The following is a 23,019-nucleotide window of genomic DNA, read 5'->3' on the forward strand; positions in this document are numbered from 1 at the left end:
TCAGTGGCCCAGGGTTCCCCGGTTTGGATTGTGAGTGCAGACCTACACACCACTCATCAAGCCATGCTGTGGCGGCATCCCACAGAGAAGAACTAGAAGGACTTAACAACTAGGAGATACAACTATCTCTGTACTGGGGTTTTGGGGAGAGAAAAAAAAAAAAGAGGAAGATTGGCAACAGATTTAGCTGAGGGCCAAACTTCCTCACCAAAATAAAATAAAATAAAACAAATTAATCATCCTTTAATAGTTTAAATGTTTATTTTAAAAATTACACTTTCATAGAAAAATTGCTTAAGTAATACTCAAGCAGTATGTAAGAGAAACTAAATTTCTTAAAAGTGTTCTCTTATTTTAAAAAATTCCCAGGCTGTATCTTTCTTCCAAAAAAATAAACCTGACCATCTTTGAATATATTTACCACATTTTCAGGTTACATAATCGTTCTAACCTTAATTTAAATTATTCAACAAGATTGTTTGATTTTCGTCCCAGAGACTAAATTAGAATTAAGTGGAAAAAGCATGAAAACATGAAAATGATATTGTATACAAAGCATTCCCTCAGGCATCCTTTCAACAAATAACTCTCAATGTAGATAAAAAGCATGCGTTTATGTAACTTATATAAACAGAAATGTTTGCTGTTTGTGCTGTGGACTCGATTCCGATTCCTAGCAACCGAGTGTGCAGCAGAGCAGAACCCTGCCCAGGTTTTTTGCACCATCCTCTCACCTTCCAGCGCTTTATCTGACATCATGCTCCAGCTATTCCTAAGGCTTTCATGGCCAATTTTTTCAAAAGTGGGTGGCCAGATCCTCCTTCTTAGTCGATCTAGTCTGGAAGCTCCACTGAAACCTCTCCATCATGGGGGACGCTACTGGTATTTGAAATCCCGGTGGCATGGCTTTCAGCATCACAGCAACATGCAGATGCTACAGTAAGATAACCAACAGACAAGGGGTGTGGGTCCCTGACCAGGAAATGAACTGGGGCCACGGCAGCGCCAAATCTTAACCACCAGACCACCATGGATGGCTAAAAAAAAAAGGAAACGTACCATCTACCAATAAGGAAAAAAAAAAAAATATTCCTAAATGAAAATAATACGTTTCCATTCTACTCAGAACACACTAAACCAATAAAGAAAACTTTTATTCTTTTAGGTGTGTTAAGGAGAAGGTGCAGGTGAGATGAACTCAGGATGCAGTTTCTTCTAAGCTGTGTATCAGAAGTTAACAAGTGGCAAACACCATTAAAATTCATGACATAATGTTAGCTTCCAACCATCTCAAATTGTTTATGAACCTTATTTTTCTTGAAGGAGTTGACTCCCCTATAGGGAAAAAATAAAGTCTCTCATGTATCTGTATATTCATGTTAAAATTAATAAGATGGTTTTCTGTTGGAAAATTCAATCATATAGGACAATTAAGAGTCTCCATATGTAAAAGAAAAAAAACCTTCACCAGACAGGAATACCTTGAACCAAACCCCAACACTTGAGTTGAAATGGTGACTTTCTCTAGTTCCAGACCTGAAACCGTTGTAGTACACAAGGGCAATTAAGCCGTTGGTTAGATTCAGAGCATACTGATATAAATAATAAATACAAGGACACTAAAATTCCTCCTCAGTTAACTTTGAAAAGGAAAACTTTACCACTAGGTACAACAGATTGAAGAATGGTAATAAAAAATACGAAAATGTGGTATTTCTCCTCACTTAAACCATTATTACTCAAAAATAATATATATATTTAAAATTATATATCTGAAAGAAATGACTATACATATACATAATATTCCATTTCAGACGATGAGAAATTGGAATACAAATTTCAAAACCTCTAGGTAATACAGAACTTTCTGTGATGACAGAAATGTTCCATATCTCAGCTATCCAATACAATAGCTACTAGCCACAAGTGGCTACTGAGCAGTTAAATATGGCTAGTGGGAATGAGGAACTGAATTTTAAATTGTACCTAATTACATTAATTTAAAATGTGCCACATGTGGCTGGGACTACTACACTGGACAGTGCAGCTTTAAGGAACTACGGAAATATTTGTACCTTAAGTTCTGATTCAAATAGTAAAAAGTCCTGTAGACAGGCATATACATAGATGCCTCTGAGACACAGGCTTTTTTTTTAATTCTTGTAATTTATATAGAGGAAAGGACTAACATAAAAATGTTGCTGCATTTGTGGGAATCAAATTTTCCATACTCACCAACTAGAGAGGACTAGAATACTGGTTCATAAGTCGGCTCCATGTTGTAATATCTTAGGGAGCTTCCAAAAATATGGATGCCTGAGTCTCACCCCCAAAGATTCTGCTTTAATTGGTCTGGTCTGAGTCTGGGTATAAAGATTTTTTAAAGCTACCCAGGTGATTCTAACGTGCAGCCAGGGTTGAGTACCAATGAACTAGAAAGAAAATAAGAAACTGTTTATTAAGCATCACTGCAGAATGCAACCCAAGACATTTCTTTGCTGGTAGGCAAAGAGGGCCTTCGACAACACAGATTCATCCTGAAACCGCTGAGGGCTAAATATGAGTTACATGTTCTCAACATTCAGGAATGATTTGGGTAGACAACTATCAGTTTTCGTTATTACTGAATGTTAGCTACATAAAAGAGATTAAAAAGGAAGGAAATTAAACATTGAGTGTCAACTTGCGCTTGTCACTTTTGCATATATTATTTAATTTCATCCTCAAATTACCTTAGGAGGTAGATATTATTAAATTATTTACAGATGTGGAAGGTAAATTTTAAAACGTTCTCTAGGATTTGGACATGTTTGTCATAAAATAAAATCCACACTCTCTATACTTCAGCAGAAGGATTCTCTCTGAGGAAGTTTGTTTCAGTAAATTTTCACACTGAAATCAAACAAAAAAGAAAAAGCAGGATTCAGTGGTAGAACACAGGACAAGGCAAAGGCACTTAATGAGGTACTTAAACGCATGCTTGTTCCTGTATTTCCTAAGCACCTGATGGCACATCCCGGGAAAAGCATGTTGGTCTATGGTTCAAATCTATACCAGCCTCTATAAGGAGACCATTTAGGAGTTGCTGCCTTTTGATCCTAAATTAAACAACTGGTCTGCTACTGCCTCACAAGTTATTAGCTAGTCACACATTCTTCGGACAGGACAGGACAGATGCTTATTCACAGCGCCTGACACTAAACAGGAATAATAAGACAGGGGTCTTAAAGATGTTTTCATTCTGCTCCCTAGACTCCCAGGGCCACAGGAACTCCTTCCTCCCAGAGCAGTTTACAGACCAGTTTTCATGTGACATATTGACAGTGAATATGCAACTTTTACTTCAATTTATTCATTAAAAGCTATCTTTTTAAAATCCAGTTCCTGAGTTGATCAACTCATCTTAATTTTCAAATTTAGAGAGAAAGGTTCTCCAAGAAAAAATGAGAAACCAGAGCAACAGATTGTCACCCTTCCCATCAGCACTAACCCTCCTGTCCTGAGACCCAACATCTTTTCTCCTTCGCTAGGCCCCTACCTTGTAAAGTTACATTAACTCAAATGGGTCACACTTGGTTACCTCAGAGGCAGGCTAGGAGAATACCTTCAACTCACACTTCCAATTGATAACAGACTTCTCCCAAAGCACATTCCAAAATAAGAAATGTTGACAGAGCTTGGAGTATAGTAGTGTTTCTTTTCCATTTCAAACGGTATTAATTCCAGTTTAACTATACCACAAAAGATGTTTTGTGATTTATTTAAAAATTACAAACTCTGTCAAAAAAAAGGAAGCAGCAGCAGTAGCTTATCCCCAGTAGTCTTTCCTCCAGTGCATTTGGGGCTGGGCAGTAAGATGAGATGGAAAAACAGATCCTACTCAACTGAGTAAACTGCTCCCCCAGCCAATCGTTAACCTATTAAAAGTGGAATAAAGCAAGGATTTGACCTGTTTTTCTTGATAATAAAAAATACGTAAATTCCATTCATTTAAAGATTGACACCTATCATCCACCCCACAACAACTGACGAGCTAATTCTCACATTCACGTCCTGCATTTAAGGGGCACGCCTCCAGAAAAGATAATCTAAGTTTTACAACTTTTGATTCCTGTCATAGCATTGAAAGCTATCCTTTAATTAGCACTGGTTTTAATGGTTTGTGTACGTGTGTGTTACTTGTGACATGAAAAGCTATTTATAAATATTTTTGGATGCTGGTAATCACCCTCCAAAAAATAAGCAAGTAAAAATTTTGGTGGGACAAATGTAAATTCAGAAGACAAACCTACAACACAGAAAAGGAAGTCGTTAATTCTCTAATTGTAAAACTGAAAGACACTACAAATTAGTTCCTTTTCTTAATAACTAACCCTAGATATTTTTCTATTTTTAATTCCTGCTACCATCCTACCCTCTCTCCCACAGCTACTCCCACAAAGCCCCTAGAACAAAGTTAGAACACAATGTTACGAAAAAAGCGTAATAAATTTAGGATTGGATGATAAAGCAGTCAATTTGCCCCTATATGAATTTACTGAATATATGCACGAACTTAATAAAAAATGCTCCTAATGATATTAAAATGAGAAATAATTCGTATCATAGCACCAAGCAAGTTTTCACTTTGACCCTGCCAATCCAGTCATCAAGAATTTGGGAAAATACCAAGACTCGTTTCATAATAGAGACTTTCATTTTTTTTCCCCATCCTTTAGTAAACTCTGTAGATAAAAATTTTAAATCTTGCTAATTAGTTACCAATGCCCTCAACCCACAGATCAGGTGTCCTACATTTTGTTTAGATCTCCGCCTTGAAAACAAACCCGATTGCCCCATTTTCTGAGCGGTAAACTCAGCTCCAGGCAGCTCCCTATGAAGTCACCGCGTTTGTTGTTTCAAAGATGCAATTAAACGAAAATGACACAAGGCTGGTCGAAGAGATTAGCTGGAAGTTTGTGGAGGAGTCGATCGTATATGTGTAAATGAAACTGCATTGCTGTAAACCTATTTTAGTGGTGATATTTCTCCCCATTCCCCCTTTTCCACTATATTCACAGCAGAGGGAAATTAAACTTCCTAAGAACTTTCTTGACTTTACCCAACTTTAGCTTTCCAGCTTTCTGTCCTACAGTACCCTGTAATGAGCTCGGGGGGGGGGGGGGGGGGGGGCGGTTAACTAGAGCACGGAGGAGAAAAGCAATAAAAGAGCTTGCATCAGACAGAGTCTCTCCTTCTGCCTCCCTTCCCCACCACCCCACCCCCTCTCCTCCGAGCCCTTACATATACACATTCTTCTGGGCGGCCTCTAACCACACCATGTCCACAATCATTTACAGAAATTAGAAACAGACTCCGGGAGCCCTTCCCTCAGCACGCACAGAGCAGAGCTGCACTAGCACGATGGGGCAATGTCACTCCATCTTATCCCACAATCTCTTACTTCCCCTCCGGGGTTTCATTCCCAAGAATCCAGCTTTCCCTCGCGGAGGAGGTGGATCTACCTAACTCACAATTAAACTTTATCTCATCCTTCTCTAGCCCGGTCACCCCACCCTCACTCGAACATTAAAAACACCCTACCACGAAAACCAAAGAAAAGTTCCCTCCAGAAGAGTTGGTTTTCGGGGCTGGAGCAAAAGCAGAGAGAAGAGGAAGCGAGCGAGCGCGGTGTGCTCTGCTTTGCGCTGCGGCCCCTCCAGCGCCGGGCCCGGGCCGCGCCGGTCCTTACCCGCTCGTCCGGAGACGCGGTCCTGCTGCAGGAGCGCGGGCCGAGGGCTGCGGGGACGCGGCGTCGGGGCGGCCGCCGAGAGCCACCCCCTGTTCTTCCCCAAGCGGCTGCGGGCGTGGGCCGAAGGAGCCGGAGAAGTAGCCTGGGGAGGGGGAGAAGCGGAGCAGCATCTCCTCCTCCTCCTCCACGCCTGGAAACGCCCCTCCCGCGGCGACCCCGGCCGGCCGAGCGCCTGACCCCCGAGCGCTCGCGCACCTTCTCCACCCTCCTGGGCTCTGCGCGCCTCCGACCGCTTCGCCAAGACCCTGTGGCGCGGGGTGGCTCAGCCCCTGCAGCCGGCCCCGAGCGCTGCCCGGGAGGCTGAGGCGGACCGGGAAGCCAGGGAGCGCGGCTCGCCAACACGACGGTCTCTAGGGGCCCAGACCATGGCGTGTCACCCTCGCCGCGCCGCGGCCGCCAGAGCGACTCGCACCAGCCCGGCCCCACCTCAAGCGGCCGCGCCGGCCCCGCCCCCGCTCCTGTCACTCAACCCTTCCCGGGCTCCGAGAGGATCGCAGATCTCCGACCCTACGCTCCCTGCGGCCTCATTGGCCCGCCGGGCCTCCAGCCCCGCCCCCTCCCTAGGGACGAAGTCGCCGGGGAGACCAGCGCCCCGGTTCCTATGACAACCGGTGCCTTAGGCCTGGCTTTTGCGTTCTGCTGGCCAGCCCCTCGTCCAGGTGGATGGCCCGGCAGCAAAGTTCTTAGCCCCTGCAGCGTGGGCTCCTAATTTCACGCCAAGTTAAAAATGCAGCCGATCGCCCCCACACTTCCAACTTCAGAAACAGAACTTTTTGGCCCTGGGGTGTGCCAAGGAGAGTGAAGAATGCCTAACTGCTGGCTCTTCCCCCTTATCAATCTAAATAACCCGTCCTCCCCGGTGCTCTCGCCTGCCTCCAGGATTCGGGCTTTGAAAGGGTGAGAAGGGGAGAGAGAGACGGACAGAGAGACAGAGAGAGAAAGAAAGAGAGAGAAGCGGTGCCAACCCCCTGCAACAATATAGCACCTTGGAAATGGCGGGGTCAACGAAAACAGCTCGGTGAGTTTTCCCACAGGTGTAAAGTGATCCTCAACGGTGTGGCGGCAGCGCATCATCAACCCCAAATGCCCTCGGGAAAACTCAAATTCTCGTATTTTTCAAAAAAACACTATGTAAGTTCTTGTCCTGTTATTTTCCCTCTGAAACTAAGATAATCCTAAAATTAAAGACTTTGAAAGGTTTAACATAATCGAATAAAATAAAGAACATCCATTTTGTTATCTAGGACTATACATTACAGCTTGGCAAAGGCACGCTCCAGCACCTATTCCCATCCTGCAAGCTAAGAGATTTGGGTTTCCACGATTTTCAAGGAAGTCTTGCTGAATTCATGAGCAAATGGTATCTTGCTGTTTGTGTTTCAAAAGATTGAGTTTATTCTCAGAAGTATAAGGTAACCTCCTCCATCTGGGAAGGGGACCAGGGGGCAAATTTAGTCTTGAACCCCTAGTGTTGAGCCGTGGGTGAATCTAAACTTCATGGCTTGCTCCAAAGTGGGGAGCTCTGAGGCAGAGTTAAAGCTGCAGACCCAGGCTCCCAGCCCCTGAGGCTGCTGTACGTGTATGATGAATATGCGAATTAATAGTAATGATTTACCTTTGGCCAGCGCTGAGTTTTCATTATCTCATTTACTAAGTGAATAACTGTGATGGATGTCTTCAGTCAAATATGCCTTGCGCGTGTGCATTGAATGAGAACTCACAGTGCTAAACGCAATGGAAAATGCACAGCAGAATTGTAAGATAAGGTCCCTGCCCTCAAGGAGCTAACCACAGAGCCTAGGAAGGAAAACGATTGCTCTTGAAACAATTTGGGAACAATTATAGCGAGAATGTACAGCCAAACGTTGAGTACAGTAGTAAATGAGAGAAGGTCTGTGGTATGTGGAATGGGCTGGGTTAGTCAGATTGTTGGGGAGGGGAATTTAAACTGGGTTTTGAAGGTAGGTCACCAGATGAGTGAAGCAAAGATGAGGAAGACGGTTGAAGGGCACACATAAAACTAAAGAGCAGAGCGGGAGTAGAGTGGTGAAACTAAATAACAGTGAAAGGATCAGGCTAGTTGAACTGGAGACAGAAGTGAAGGATTGGAGCCCTTTCCCCAGTTCTCCCCCATTTTCTTAAATGAAAGTTTTTAAATGTTCTGATTCATGTAGGGGAGTGAGAATAGGTCTGTGAGGATAAAAACCTTCATGGAACATCTGCCTGTTTGCCACTGAAAGGAAGTTCACACTTTTATTGGAAAGAAAAGCAATGTCCTTAATACTTGGAAAAGCTTGTGGATTCATGTCAGAAAGAAGGTATAAAGAGTAAAGTGTTGGAAATTTTCACAAATGTAGACAAACCACGGTGTTGTGAGCTTTTTTTTTTTTTTGCATTAAGGCCATTTCAGGTGGTTGCCCTCAAGGCTTTTTCACCAGGAATCCTTCTGTTTTGTATCAGCTGAAAGGGTGGTTTTAAAGTAAATGGCTGCGATACCAAAACCTGATAAAGAGTACACAAAACAGAAATCTACAGGTTAATCTCCTTTTGAATATAATTTAAAATTAAAATACAATATTAACAAATAGAACCCAGAACTACATTACAAATGATATGCCAAAATTAGAGGAATTATGTCAGGTATAAAGAATGGTTCAGTAATAGAAAATTTATTCATATAGTTGACTATATTAATAAGTCAAAGGGGAAAAACTATATGAGCGTCTCAACTGATGCTGAAAAGGATTTGTAAAATCCAGCATCATTCCTAATAAAAACTTGAAGAATTTAGAATAGATAATTTAAAAATGTATGCTTTATACCAAAGCTAGAGACTTGCTTTATAATGAAACGCTATAATTATTCCCTTGAAGTCAGGAACAAGGCAAGAATGCCCATCACACCCTGTACGGAAATGATAGCCAGTGCAATTAGATATGGAATAGAAATAAGAAATTAAATACTGAAAATAAGTCAGGATTGTCATTTGTTTGCAGATGATATGAAAACCCCAAAGATGAATTGAAAAACTTTTAGAAGCAATAAAAAGATGAGTTAAGGTAACCAGTTATAAAAATGAAATGCAAAAATCAAAAGCTTTCCCATGTGTAAACCATAACCAATTAGAAAATAAAAGATAAAAATAATCCTATTTACAACCACAAAAAATTAAATAGCTTAAAATAATACTAAAGGAAACTAGTAAAACACTTTAAAAATGATAAACTTATGAGACATGAAAATGTTTGAATAAAGAAGAGATATACTTTTAGATTAAATACCAAGATTCAAACATTGTATAATTATAATATCTTTTAAAAATAATCTTCATATCCAATAGAATTCTAATCAAATGTCTAACAGAATACTTTTCGGAATTCGAGAAAATAATTTAAAAATTCATTTGGAAGATTATTCAAAAATAACCAAGAAGATTCTAAAAAAGAAAATAAATGAGGAATCTCACTAAAAGATATTAAAATAAATGATGAATCACAATGATTAGCAGTAGATAAAGTGGTTGACTGGATACAGAGAAAAATGAATCATTTAATGACTGATGTTGACAAACCTAGCTATTTCTTGTGTATTTTTTCAGACACACACACAGATACATATCCTTTTTCAAAGAAATGTTAGCTCACATACTCATATAATACCGTGCTTTTTTGTTAACTTCCTAATAGCCCTTGGATCTCTATTATCAGATACTGTACATGGGCCTGGTTCCTTTGAATGGCTCCATAGTATTGTTGCTTAGATGTGTCAATCTAAATGAAGAAGTAAACTGAGGCAAACTCAAATGACCAGAAATTGAGTTTGAGAATGGCACAGGAATTGCAATTCGGGAAATACGTGCTGTAGCAATCTACAGGCGAGTCCCTTGAAGGTTTGGGGCAGGCTGTACTTATAGGCAAGGAAGGCAAAGAGGGAGAAGTCCAGCCAGAGTCCAAACAATAAGTTCATTTTCTTGAGGTTGGGGAGAGATTCTTGATGGATGTTCATTGATCAGGAGACAAGTTTCGGTCTTCTATAAACCAGGTGTTTACAAGGAATCAGTCTCTGAGTTCTTCAGTTCCCTTCTTCTGAGGGCGCATGTGTGAGATTCTCCATTTCATATCCTCCAGTTCCATTTAGACTGAAATCCTTTTACACACGTAGGGTAATTTATTTAACTCCTCCCTGTTTAGTGGACACATAGGTTAGTCTCAATCTTTTGCCATTCCTTACCAGTGAAATACATTTCTTTGTACCTGATCCTGGCTTACATGTGGAATAAAGCTGTAGACTGAGCTTCTAGAAGTATAATTTCTGGATTAAAGAGTATGCACGTTTTACATTTTGATGGACAAAAGCAAGCTGCCCCCAGAGAAGCTGTACAAGTTATAGTCATCCAGCACAATTGGAAAGTTTGACAGAACACGATGTTTCCCTACCCCTCACCAACACAGCAGTATCAAACTTTTCTGACCTTTGCCAATCTAACAGGTACAAAATGCTATCTCATTACAGCTATAATTTTCATGTCTATTATGAGCACCTTTGTGTATGCTTACAAGCCATTTTTTGTTACCAACAATATTCTCCCTTGTTTTCTTCTAGAACCTTTATGGCTTTGTTTTGGTCAGTTTATTCTTTGATTCATATGAAATTTATTTTGGTGGTAGCAGCAGCTACTTAGTTGTCTCCAAAAACCTTAAAAGAACTTGTAAATTTTAGTACGTAAAATATAAAGCTTCTATATAGTGATAAAAAACAATAAGAAGAAATTTACAAAAGAAATTCAGAAAAGCAATTAGTATTTGAAAATAAAACAACTGTGTAGAAAAAGAAAAATTAAAACAAAAGTAGGATACCATGTATAACTATCACATTGGAAAAATATTTTTAAAGACAATATAGTCATGCGTCGCTTAATGATGGGGATTCTTCTGAGAAATGCCTTGTTGGGTGATGTCCTTGTGGAGCAAATGTCACAGAGTATACTTACACAAACTTAGATGGTATAGCCTACTACACACCCAGGCTTTACAGTACTATTCTTATGGGACCACTGTTGTATATGTGGTCTGTCGTCGATTGAAATATTGTGTGACCATGACTGTATCTGGTATTGGTGAAAATATGTGAAATAGATAATGTCCCATGATTGTTGGTAGGATTATAGGTTGGCTTATTCCATTTTGGAGTGCATTTGCAATGTCTTTTATAATTTATGTTTATATCCTTTAATTTATCCCATTTTGGAAATTTATCCTATAGAAATGTTTATATACATGACCGGAGATATGATCAAGAATATTCATCGCAGTGTTGTTAGTAGTCATAAAATTAAAAACAAAATAAATGTCCATAATAGTGGAAGGATTAAATAAACTATGGTCCACTCATATATATTATCTAGTGACAAAATCAAGTTGTACAGTATGGTCTGATTTCTGTTCAAATGTACAAGTATCTATATATGGCAATATTTATACTATTAACAGTGGTTTCTCAGGATTAGAATTACAAAAAACATTGCATTTCTGAAAAGCTTTTATTTAGAATCTTTACAACAAGTGTGTGTTACTTTTGTTAGAAAAGGTCAACATGGATTATCACTACTAATAGTAAAGAAATTAGATAGCTAACCATAACACAAATTTAACTGGGCTTCTGAGGGGCCCAGGAGCTTCAGAATCTTCATCGCTTAGGGGCCATCTTTGTGACACACTTTAAGTCAGGAATATTTTATGTGGGGCCCATGGATCACCCCATAACGGACCCCTGGAAACTGTATTCCAAGTATGTGTATTTGTGCAGGTTTCTAGGGAATGCATCTATATGTTTTGACAAATTCGAAAAGGGATTTATATCTCTCCAAAATGTTAAGATTGTGTGCTTTAAATGCCAATGATTTAAACATGCCACCTTTCCCTTCAAAGGTTGAAATGAATTCTGGGCTAATCTAAATCTGTAAATAGTGGTGTTTACCCAGCTGGCTTCTTGTGTTCATCTCAGTGTGAAATATGTGCGTTCGTGCTTGTACCAACTATGTTAGTGTTTTCCTCCTTTAAGCCCAGAAACATATTATCCTTTCTTGCTTACAGAGTAAGGACTGTGATGGGAACTTGGCCCAGGTGAGAAGCAGAAGCAAGATAAGTTATCCACTAAAACATGAGCAGGTAATTGGAGCACAAACTCTGATGGCGCTTAAGGAAGACTTTGTGAGGCAGTCCTAACACTTCCAAGTGAACCGAGAATTAGCTGGGGAAAAAATGCAGGATGGAAACCAGATAGGACTACAGTTACCCTCAGGTCCATTGAATAAATAGGTTACTTTCTTTTGGTAGTAGCTGAACTCTCTTTAAAATGTGAGAATTCCCCTAGGATGTGGAGTTAGGTGACCACAATGGCACAGATAACTAAGTGTTGGGAGGAAGCCTGGTAGCTCAGTACAATGAAAGCACAGCATTTGTACCAGAAGATCTAAGTACAAATCTTGGCAAGCCACTTCACTTCTCTGAGCATCATCTTCCTCATTTATACAGTGCGGAAATAAGACTAGTGGACATGTTCCACGCATAATAGCCTGTGATGTTCTTTCAGCATTCAACAGGATGAAATGAAATATGTGTATGAAAACGATTGGTAAACTTTAAAGCGCTACTTTTAAGAATCAAACAACAGCAACAACGAAAGCTGTGCAGATATTTGGAGTTAGTGTTTTAGTCTTATGAAGAAAAAAATTTTAAATAATCTCTTTCATTCTGAAGAGAAACTTTAGAACATATTTATTAGGTACCAGGGCTAGCTAGTCCTATGAATGGTGAAGTCAGAAAAATTTAATTGTGATGCACCTATAACTTTCACTTTTCTTTGCCAACCAGATTCTTAGCTCTTTTCCAATTTATCCCTACCGGCCCCAAACTGACCAGGGCTTGTTGGTTACCCTAATCAGGGCTGGCAGCATATTAGGCTAAAAGCGTTCAGCTGCTCCCACTTGATTTGGCAGGTGCTTATTGGCTCTACCCAAACTAAAATATTTCCCTCATCCAGAATGCCTCAGCTGGAAATACTCACTTCTAGTTCCTAACGAGTGAAACTGCAAAGGTGTTAACTTTAGAAGGTCAAGTTAAAATTCACTTCACCTTCCAGCTTGCTTGCTTTGCACATTAGTGTGGATTGGTTTATCAGATTAGGTAGTTATCACATTAAACCCTGAGGGTGAGAGATACTGGAGAAGTAAATTTTAATTAATGAAGGGGAAGGAGGAAAGAGGGGAAACTAGTTTCGGTGTGAGTGAAGAGAATGAGAGGGAGAGACAGGAATTTGGTGGGGGAGAGCTATGTGGTATGAGGGTGACCCCAGGGCTGATGATACCAAGGGAGGGATCAGGGAAGTGTATGTAGTACTGAAGGGGTGTGGCACTGAAGTCAAACTGCCTAATTCACAATTTTTACTAGGGCTGGTTCTGTCTCTGACTCATTTCTACTACTTGTCCTGGCAAGTTATGTAACCGCCTATCCAGTTTGGTTGAAGGAAGTATGGCAAACAAGCATAACCCTTCTGTTTTTTGAAACTTATCCATGTTTGAACATACAAAAAGTAATTAAATAGGAATACGCTGTCTCTAAATCTGACCTATAGGGACTTGCCTTAGGATTCATGATGCTAATTTTGATTTTTTTGAGTGTTCCCAGAAATGGAAACCAAATCAGAAGTTAGGCTTTCTCGTTTGTGCTCTGTTTTAAAGAGGGTTATTTCACACGGTCTGATGGGAGGGAGCTGCTGTGCAAGAAAGTTGATCATTAAAGGCTTTGTTAGGTGGAGCTGGGGTGTTTAATAAAACAAAGCATCACTTTGTAAAATATTTCTTAAAAGTTAATTGCCTTGATTTTTACCCTTTCCCCTATAATGACTAATAGAAAACTTAGGATGAAATGGTCTTAGCTACAGAAGCTAGCTGTCAGTTTAGGGCCAAATCCAGACTTATGATATTTATATAAATGGGAGAAATGCTGAATCTGCCCCATTTTACAAGGACATGAAGAAAGGAAATTCGTCTTAGAGAGTTGAAGCTGTTAGAATGAGTAGTTCTTTAGTCCATCTAAAAAATTAAAGTAGAGAACTATAAAAAATGATACATATGTAACTTAAGCATTTTATTTTTACTAAAAACTTATGATTATACATTCATTAGCCAATCTTTTGATGCTGGGCCAGGGCCTTCCTGACTGTGAATCTGCTGCTGAGAGTTCCAGGTTGCCTTTTTTACATAAACCCTTTCCAAATGCAAAATCTACAATTTTCTGTTTTGGTTTTTGTTAAAGGAAATGTAGAACTTGAGGACACTCATGAAATAATATAAGTTAGAATACTTCATATTTGTGTAAAATATTCCAGTTTTCTTCCCTCTGGTTAATTTGTGGCAGTAATTTGTCTTTCCATAGCATGCAACTTCATTTTTTTAAAATTGTGGTAAAATATACATAGCATAAAATTTACCACTTTAACCATTTTTTAACTTCAATAGGAAAAATATCTTTTGCACTTATATTTAATAAAGTATATAGAAATTAAATTACCTAATTACATTAGCAAGACTAACTAACATTAAGAGTTTGGGAAACTAAAAACTGAGTTTTATGTAAGCTTCATAAGGGCAGAACTTTTGCCTGTTTTATTCACTGCTGTGTCTCTAGCTCCTAGAACAGTGCCTGCCACATAGTAGGCACTCAGATACTATCTGGGCAAGGAATGAATGGCTCTTGATAGTCATAACTCAGGCGCAAGAAGCATAAATATGCAGATTACTATGAGATAGCCCATTGGTAACCACTCAGAGGCCGCGGGCGTCAGCCTGTGTGTTTTACAGAGGGAACGGCCGGCATTAGTTAACCTAGTGAGTTGACTAAGTGAAAGTCGTTTAATAGAGCGTCTACTCTATTTTGAAAAATCCCCTTATAGAGCTTGGCATAATATCTTATATGCAATGTGCTCAGAAAATATTAATCTTTGTTGATTGTTGGTTGATCTCTTTATTCTTGTTATTCTACTGAGGGAGGGAGAGAGAAAGGGGGGGGAGGGAGAATAGACGAGATGCTAATATTGCATATATAATCTTGAAGTGTAGAAGAGAAAGAGACTTTTCTATCCTCTCGAAACAGTTACTAAACTATGCCATTAATATGAACTCAAAGAAGAATGAACTCTATTCCCTTTGGTCAGAGAATATACTCCAATTACTCTGCCGTCAATAAGCATTCTCTTGCTTCATTGTAGTTTGAATGATCCTCCTTTCTCTTGTCCAGTTCTCTTAATGGAAAAGCCTTCTCAATACCACCAATGGCAGCTTGAATTAGATGAAGAATTAAAGTGTCTGTTAGCCAAAAATCACTGCCTTTAAAACTCTCACCAGCTTGGGCTATGGATTGGATTCCAGCTACATTAAATTACGTTCCATAGGACCCCCAGACTCCCGAAGATGCCTCACCTACTCCCCATATTTCCAGGATTCTCCAAGAGACAGTTCACACATGCTCTGTAATGTTTGTCTTTGTTCTTGTACTCAAACCTCCTCCTGAAAGTCTGATGCCTGAACATTACTTGCAGTGGGGAGCTTGTCACTTCCACCGCTGCTCCTGCCCTCCTTGAGAGAGTCAGGGTTGGTGTCACGGGGATTTTCTCTCAGTGCTCCCAAAGCTCCCATGGATGAGCCAGAGCTGGGCTGGGTTCAACTGCAGAAGCAAGGCCACCACTGTGCCACACTTTGTCACCTGGTTCTTGGAGCAGTGATGTTTGTGATCATTATATCACAATGTCTCTGAACTTAACTATTTTAAGTGAATAGAGGTGAAGGGAGGTAGTCACCATGCCAGGCCTGTCCTTTTACTGTCATCACCCTACACACACACACTCACACAGATACTCTTTCTCTGTTATTCAGCCAAAAGTAAAAGCACTTCTATGTAAAAACCATTCAAATAGATGCTTTGAGCGATCACCTGCCCCCTATTTCAGCAAACAGCCAGACTCTGATAAGCAGAATATCACAGGAGGATGCAGTGGGAGATCAGTACCATTTTCTTTAATTAAGATAAGAGAGATACCAGGCCAGCCTGGTGGTGCAGCAAGTGCGCCTGTTCCACTTCTTGGCAGCCCAGGGTTTGCCGGTTCAGATCCCGAGTGCGGACATGGCACTGCTTGGCAAGCCATGCTGTAGTAGGTGTCCCACGTATAAAGTAGAGGAAGATGGGCACAGATCTTAGCTCAGGGTCAGTCTTCCTCAGCAAAAAAGAGGAGGATTGGCAGCAGATGTTAGCTCAGGGCTAATCTTCCTCAAAAAAAAAAAAGAAAGAAATGGATATTGGTTTATTTAGGCAATCATCAGTGTCTCTGCTACTTGAGTATCCCCACTGTGGGGGTACTACAGGCAGAGTTAAGGTTTAGTGGGTGGTAAGAGTAGAGTGAACAGGTTATATGGATGTACTAACAAGTTTTTCCATGAATCTTTAAGTAAACAAGCAAGAACTTTCTGAGCTATTTTAATTTAAAACAATTTTTTTAAATATTTTATTTTTCCTTTTTTCTCCCCAAAGCCCCCCAGCACATAGTTGTGTATTTTTAGTTGTGGGTCCCTCTAGTTGTGGCATGTGGGACGCCACCTCAGCATAGCTCAATGAGCAGTGCCATGTCCGCACCTAGGATTCGAACCAGCAAAATCCTGGGCCGCTGGAAACGGAGCCCCAGAACTTAACCACTCGGCCACAAGGCTGGCCCTAAAACAAACTTTAAATGAATTGCTTTTTAATGATACAATGTTTTTATAAAATAATATATTCATTTCTTTTTATCACCTCAACAATTGGATTAATAACATGTTCAACTATACCCACAGTAGTAAGATCAAACTATAAATGTATGTTATCAACTAAAAAGCAAAAATCATACAAAAGGTTAAATTTTATGTAAAGTATCATTGGTTTCTCAGTTACTGTTGAAATTTCCTGTCAAATTACTAGTCTTTCAGGGTCCATTGGTTTAGTCCCCAATTTCTGTTTGATGGTCATCAGTGCCAGGCCACTGCCTCTCTCTCTCTCCCCCCACAGTGTTGTATAAGTGTGTTTTTTTTAGATGACACAGATGATTATTTCAGTCTTGCTCTAGTTATAGATTAAGCCAAGTGAAATGTAATAGCTCAAAAGCACAAGAGACCTGTTTTGGAGGGGACAACAAAGAGGAACCAAGGTAGTTAATTTGATATGATCATGAATGAAGTTACGGTTTGTATAGTTTTGGTAAAACCAAAGTCCTAAATTTATATTTGTACGATACGTGCAAAATCTCTTGCTTAATTTTGTCTGTTTCATACTACTATTGTAATCATTCTCTGAAAAGCATATATTTACATTAGTAATTTGGCATCTAGCCCTTGAAAATAATATTTTATACTGTCCTTCTAACAGTGTAAACAAAAATGTATTAGCTATTTTGCCTTGAACTTTTAAAATTTCTCCTTCCAAAAGGGACTGTTTTTGACTTTGAAAGAGTTAGAGATTACTTTTGGCTTACCTTTTCTATTCTTTCATAAGTGGATTTGATATTTGTTATTACTTTCATTTTTGCAGCTGACAAATATTTCTTACACTTTTTTTTTTTTGAGGAAGATTAGCCCTGAGCTAACTGCTGCCAATCCTCCTCTTTTTGCTGAGGAACACTGGCCCTGAGCTAACATCCATCCCTATCCTCCTCTACTTTATATGTGGGACGCCTACCACAGCATGGCTTGCCAAGTGGTGCCATGTCTGCACTGGGATCAGAACCGGCGAACCCCGGGCCACCGAAGTGGAACGTGTGCACTTAACCACTGTGCCACCCGGCTGGCCCCTCTATAGTCTTTTATTTAAGACAAGGATACGTCCATATGCCTTAATAAATTCAAACAGACATGGTCCAATGACTTCTGATTGTGTGCTAGGTCATCTCCCTGTGTTCAAAATAATTTCTCAACTGAAATAAAACAGCGCCAACAAATTTAATATATACCTCAAAGATAATATTAATTTGAATTGAAATAGAAGACCATTCATTCAAACACCTTGGCCATAGAAGAGTGATTTTCCTGTGAATGTAGAACAGGCTTTGCTCTTGGGAAGAATCTTGAAAGGGCCACCGAGAAACTCACACTCTCCTTTTGTTTCACAGGTCCAGGCCAAAGCAGCCCGACTGTGAAGCCCTGTGAAGAGGAGTATTCCTGGGTTAACTCAGCGGACAGTTGTTATGCACTGCGTTTTTCTTTCTCTCCTCTACCAAGTCCCCACTCTGAGCTCCACTCAAATGTGTTTCTAACCAAACTGTCCAAGTTGCATGGGGCTGGGGGATGGGAAATTGACGGAAGAAAGAAAGGTGGAGAGGTTTAATTATTTACAAAATTCTAAGCTCCTTAGCTTTCCATTAAAATCTTGTTGAAAAAATTTGATTTCAGGCCAGCCCCAGTGGCCTGGTGGTTAAGTTCAGCGTGCTCCACTGTGGCGGCCCAGATTCAGTTCCCACGTGCAGACCTACACCACTTGTCAGCCATGCTGTGGCCGTGAGCCACATCCAAAATAGAGGAAGATTGGCAGCAGATGTTAGCTCAGGGCGACTCTGCCTCAGAAAAGCAAATAATAATTTGATTTCAATGTGGTTCGTTAGGCTTTTAGCATTTGTTTTATGATCTTTGACTATATCAAGAATGATTTTTTTAAATATAAGAAATTTAAATCTTTGAGAAAGCAGCATATTATTTAAATTTTAAGTAATTACTATTTAGCAGTATAGAAAATGATACAAAATTTAGCCAATTAAAACCACTGATTTATTTTTATTTATTTTATTTTTCGGGTGGAATTAACAATTTTTTTAATGATTATAAAACATAATGATGCATTTTATGATAGAAAATTGGTAAGTACATAAAAGAAAAAGAAGTAGGGCCTGGGTAGGGCAGGGTTGGGGAATGGGGGGTGATCACTATAATTCCACCCTGATGTGATTAATGTTTTTTAACATTTCAGCATATTTTCTTTTTTTCGCCAATTATTTTATTGAAATAGTAAAGTTTTATAACATTGTATAATTTTGGGTGTACATTATTATTTATCAATTTCTGTATAGACTGCATTGTACTCACCACCAGTAGTCTAATTTTAATCTGTCAGCGTATGTATGTGCCCCTTTACCCTTTTCACCCACCCCCTCCAGTCACCTGTCCCTCTGGTAACCACTAATCTGTTCTTTTGGTCCATGTGTTTGTTTATCTTCCACATATGAGTGAAATCATTCTGTATTTGTCTTTCTCTGTTTGGCTTATTTTGCTTAACATCGTACCCTCAAGGTCCGTCCATGTTGCTACAAATGGGACGGGTTTGTCTTTTTTGATGGCTGAGTACTATTCCATTGTGTATGTATACCACATCTTCTTTATCTGTTCATCAGTCAATAGGCACTTGGGTTGCTTCCATGTCTTGGCTGTTGTGAATAATGCCGCAGTGAACATAGGGGTGCATACATCTCTTTGTATTGTTGATTTCAAGTTCTTTGGATAAAGACCCAGTAGTGGGATAGCTGGGTCGTATGGTATTTCTATTTTTAATTTTTTGAGAAATCTCCATACCATTTTCCATAGTGGCTGCACCAGTTTGCATTCCCACCAGCAGTGTATGAGGGTGCCCTTTTCTCCACATCCTCTCCAACATTTAAAACCACTGATTTATTTTTATACAAGGGATATTTTTAGATCTCATTATGAATTTGTTTCCAAACATGCTTTTTATTATAGTACAAATTTTCCTTAAGTTGGCTTAGCTAGTAATTAAAAAAAAATCCTAAAGACGTAGAAAGTGTACACTTGACTTTAAAAATATTTTTCTTTCAGTGTATCTGAAAACTGAAAAACTTTTAAAAATTGTTAAATGATTATTTAATAATCGTTAAATAATTATTATGGTAGTCAGTATCTTTAATAGCAATATAATCCCTCTGGACTTAAATTTTCTCATTTGTTGAGTGACGAGTATCTCTAAGATGGCCAGACTTTAGCTAACATATTAAATTTTATTCCAAAATATTGTTATGTGAAAGAAAACAATGCATATAGGAAATATAAGAAAAGAATATATATGTATATACATACAGATATATCTGGATTTGCTTGTATTTACATAAAGAAATACTGAAAAGATTCGTGCTGTTAAAAATGGTTACCGTGGGGCCAGCCCCATGGCCAAGTGGCTAAATTCACTCTGCTTCGGCGGCCCAGGGTTTCGCCAGTTCCTTTTTTTTTTTTTTTGAGGAAGATTAGCCCTGAGCTAACTACTGCCAATCCTCCTCTTTTTGCTGAGGAAGACTGGCCCTGAGCTAACATCCATGCCCATCTTCCTCTACTTTCTATTTGGGACGCCTACCACAGCATGGCTTTTTGCCAAGCAGTGCTATGTCTGCACCCAGTATCCGAACTGGCGGACCCCGGGCCCCCGAGAAGCAGAACATGCAAACTTAACTGCTGCGCCACCCAGCCGACCGCAGTTTCGCTAGTTCTGATCCTGGGCACGGACATGGCACCGCTCATCAAGCCATGCTGAGGCGGCGTCCCACATGCCACAACTAGAGGGACCCACAACTAGAATGAACAACTATGTACCCCGGGGCTTTGGGGAGAAAAAAGGGGGAAAAAAAATGGTTACCTGTAGAGGACAGGGAGGAATGGACTGAATGTGGACAGCAGCAGGAGCAGCACTTCTTACTGTATACATGTTGATGTCTTTTTGGTTTTTGAAATACATGAAATTATCGAGTCAGGAAAAAAAGGCACATGTGGAGAACCTTAAACAGGAAAAGAGATACCTGAGGAAAGAAAATAGAGATGTAAGGAAGGAAGTAGAGATGGGAAGAGTCTTGCAGATAGCTCTTGTTTCCTCTGAGAGTAAAGAGTGAGATAATCTGCTGATCCCATACATTGCCATAGTAGTGACATGGACTTAGTATCTTTGTTTTTTCTTCGCAGGTTAGCCTGTTAAATTAAAGATATATTGTTACTGGTACAAGATATTGGGGAGTGGGTGAGTTTCCAAGTTAGATTTGTATTTTCTATATGGATTTAAAAAGATTATTTGATATTTATGAACTTTAAAATAGTTATTAAGAATAACAGTGTCATCTTTATTTTACTTGCTTTAAATGTTTTTTAAAATAACTTTGTTGTTCCTTTAATACGGATGCTTTTATATATGTAATGATAGTAATCTATCATCTAATGAAGCTATTTTTTCATGTTTGCTTATAATAAGGTCTGAAATAGGTTTTCCATTAGGAATCTGGATCTTCAGGATTTTCTGTCTGAAATGCATTATTATATTGCAAGTTGGAACTTGATCTACAAGATGTCAGTCAAGATGAAAGTTCTTTTTTTGTATATTCTGTCCTCCATGAACATTTTTCATTCATTCAACCGAAATTCACTGAGAAACAACTCTTATAAGCTGCATTTTACTAAATACTTCTAAAATATTGGAAAAAATGATTAAACTGAAAATAGTCTATGATTTGAATCTTTGTAATTTTTTTAACATTTGAGCATAAATATAGTATAATTCAAGTAGTTTTTCAGATCTTTTAAAAAAAAAAACCCCAAAAAACGACAGACAACGCTCAAAAAAAATCTACTGGCCTTTATTCCCCACCCCAGGTTCTCTCTCCATAGAGGCAAATACTTTCAACTTTTCCAGCTCTTTCTTCTTCTTCTTTTTTTTTTTTTTTTTTTTTTGAGGAAGATTAGCCCTGAGCTAACTACTGCCAATCCTCCTCTTTTTTGCTGAGGAAGCCTGGCCCTGAGTTAATATCGTGCCCATCTTCCTCTACTTTATACGTGGGATGCCTACCACAGGATGGTGTGCCAAGCGGTGCCATGTCCACATCCGGGATCCGAACCGGGGAACCCCAGGCCGCCTAGAAGCGGAACGTGTGAACTTAACCGCTGTGCCACTGGGCCAGCCCCAGCTGTTTCTTCTGATATTAACCTTCATGTTTCTAAGTAACATCAGTAGGCTGCTGTTGAGAAGCCTCGTAGTGAGGTGGTTAAGAGCTGCTAGAATTCAGATCCCAGCTCTGCCACTCACCATTTTTGTTCATCTTGGATAGTGTTTCTTAACAGGCACGACTGACATTTTGTGCCAGATAATTTTTTGTTGTGGGGAGCTACCCTGTGCATTGTAGGGTGTGTAGCAAGATCCCTGGTCTCTACTCATTAGATGTCAGCAGCACTCCCACCCCACCTGTAACTGCTAAAATTGTCTTCAGTCATTGCCAAATGTCCCACGGAGGGACAAACTAACTCCCAGCTGAGAACCACTGATCTTGGGGAAGTTAACTAAGTTTCCTGTGACTTTGTTCCCTCGTCAGCAAATTGGAATTAATAATAGTACCAACTCATAGGACCAATTTGAATTAAATGAATAGCATTTAATAGTAAGTGAAGCACTTACTGCCTAGCACACAGTAAGAATTCTCTAGATATTTGCTAGATAAATACAATTATATTTTTAATTTTTCAGCTTTATGTTTTATCCATTAGACTTCCATTCCTCCTGTTTTTCTAATACAGTTATCACAATTTCTGTTTATGTCAATATTCAGCCTTTATAATGATTATGATCATGTAATTACACAAAACTGTCACATAGTGTATCAGTATATTTATTTCTATTCGGTATATTCATTTTCTTGTACTATTTTCTTTTTCTCCTAGAGTCAATAATTACGTCTTTTTTATTTGTTTGCTTAGCTTTCTATGTAGCTAAACATCCTTAAACTGTTGATTAAAAACATAAATCTACTCTCAGTAGGACTGGACACATTTGACAAATTAACAAATTTTTTTTCACCTTGAAGACTTTCTTCCCTGAGCTTTGCATTCTCCGCTCCCGCATGAGCTTGTTGCTCTCTAGGCCTACTGCATAGGTAGGCTCTGGAATGTCTGTGCATCATTGTCCTAAGATTCCTCTTATCTTTATTGTGTGTTTGATCTCCTATTTCTGTGTCTTATGCCTTTTTCTGTCTAGTTTACTCCTTTGATTTGATCCAATACATCCTCCAGTAGACCCTTTGAATGTCTAAAAATATATTTATTCTAAATATAATATTGGAAATTATTTTCCCTCAAAATATTACAGTCATTGTCTCCTTATCTCTTAACTTTCAAGTTTGCA

General features: G+C 39.3%; 1 protein-coding gene and 1 long non-coding RNA gene across 6 annotated transcripts in view; one reads left to right on the forward strand and one right to left on the reverse strand.

Annotated features, from left to right (window-relative positions):
* Positions 1–6,239, reverse strand: part of PTPN13 (protein tyrosine phosphatase non-receptor type 13) — a 204,103-nt gene extending 197,864 nt beyond the window's left edge. For 4 of the 5 annotated variants that reach the window (XM_070505408.1, XM_070505407.1, XM_070505405.1 and 1 more), the window contains exon 1: positions 5,732–6,239. The gene's annotated coding sequence lies outside the window, so the exon portion shown is untranslated. The remainder of the gene's footprint in view (positions 1–5,731) is intronic. The other variant, XM_070505406.1, reaches the window with a different exon arrangement.
* Positions 6,240–6,394: 155 nt separating this feature from the next.
* Positions 6,395–20,473, forward strand: LOC106839427 (uncharacterized). Its single transcript, XR_001400120.3, has 3 exons — positions 6,395–6,809; positions 11,884–11,958; positions 17,981–20,473. It is a non-coding gene; the product is annotated as an uncharacterized lncRNA (long non-coding RNA).
* The last annotated feature ends 2,546 nt before the right edge of the window (positions 20,474–23,019 follow it).

Source organism: Equus asinus, chromosome 3, assembly GCF_041296235.1.
Source record: "Equus asinus isolate D_3611 breed Donkey chromosome 3, EquAss-T2T_v2, whole genome shotgun sequence".
Classification (NCBI taxonomy): domain Eukaryota; kingdom Metazoa; phylum Chordata; class Mammalia; order Perissodactyla; family Equidae; genus Equus; species Equus asinus.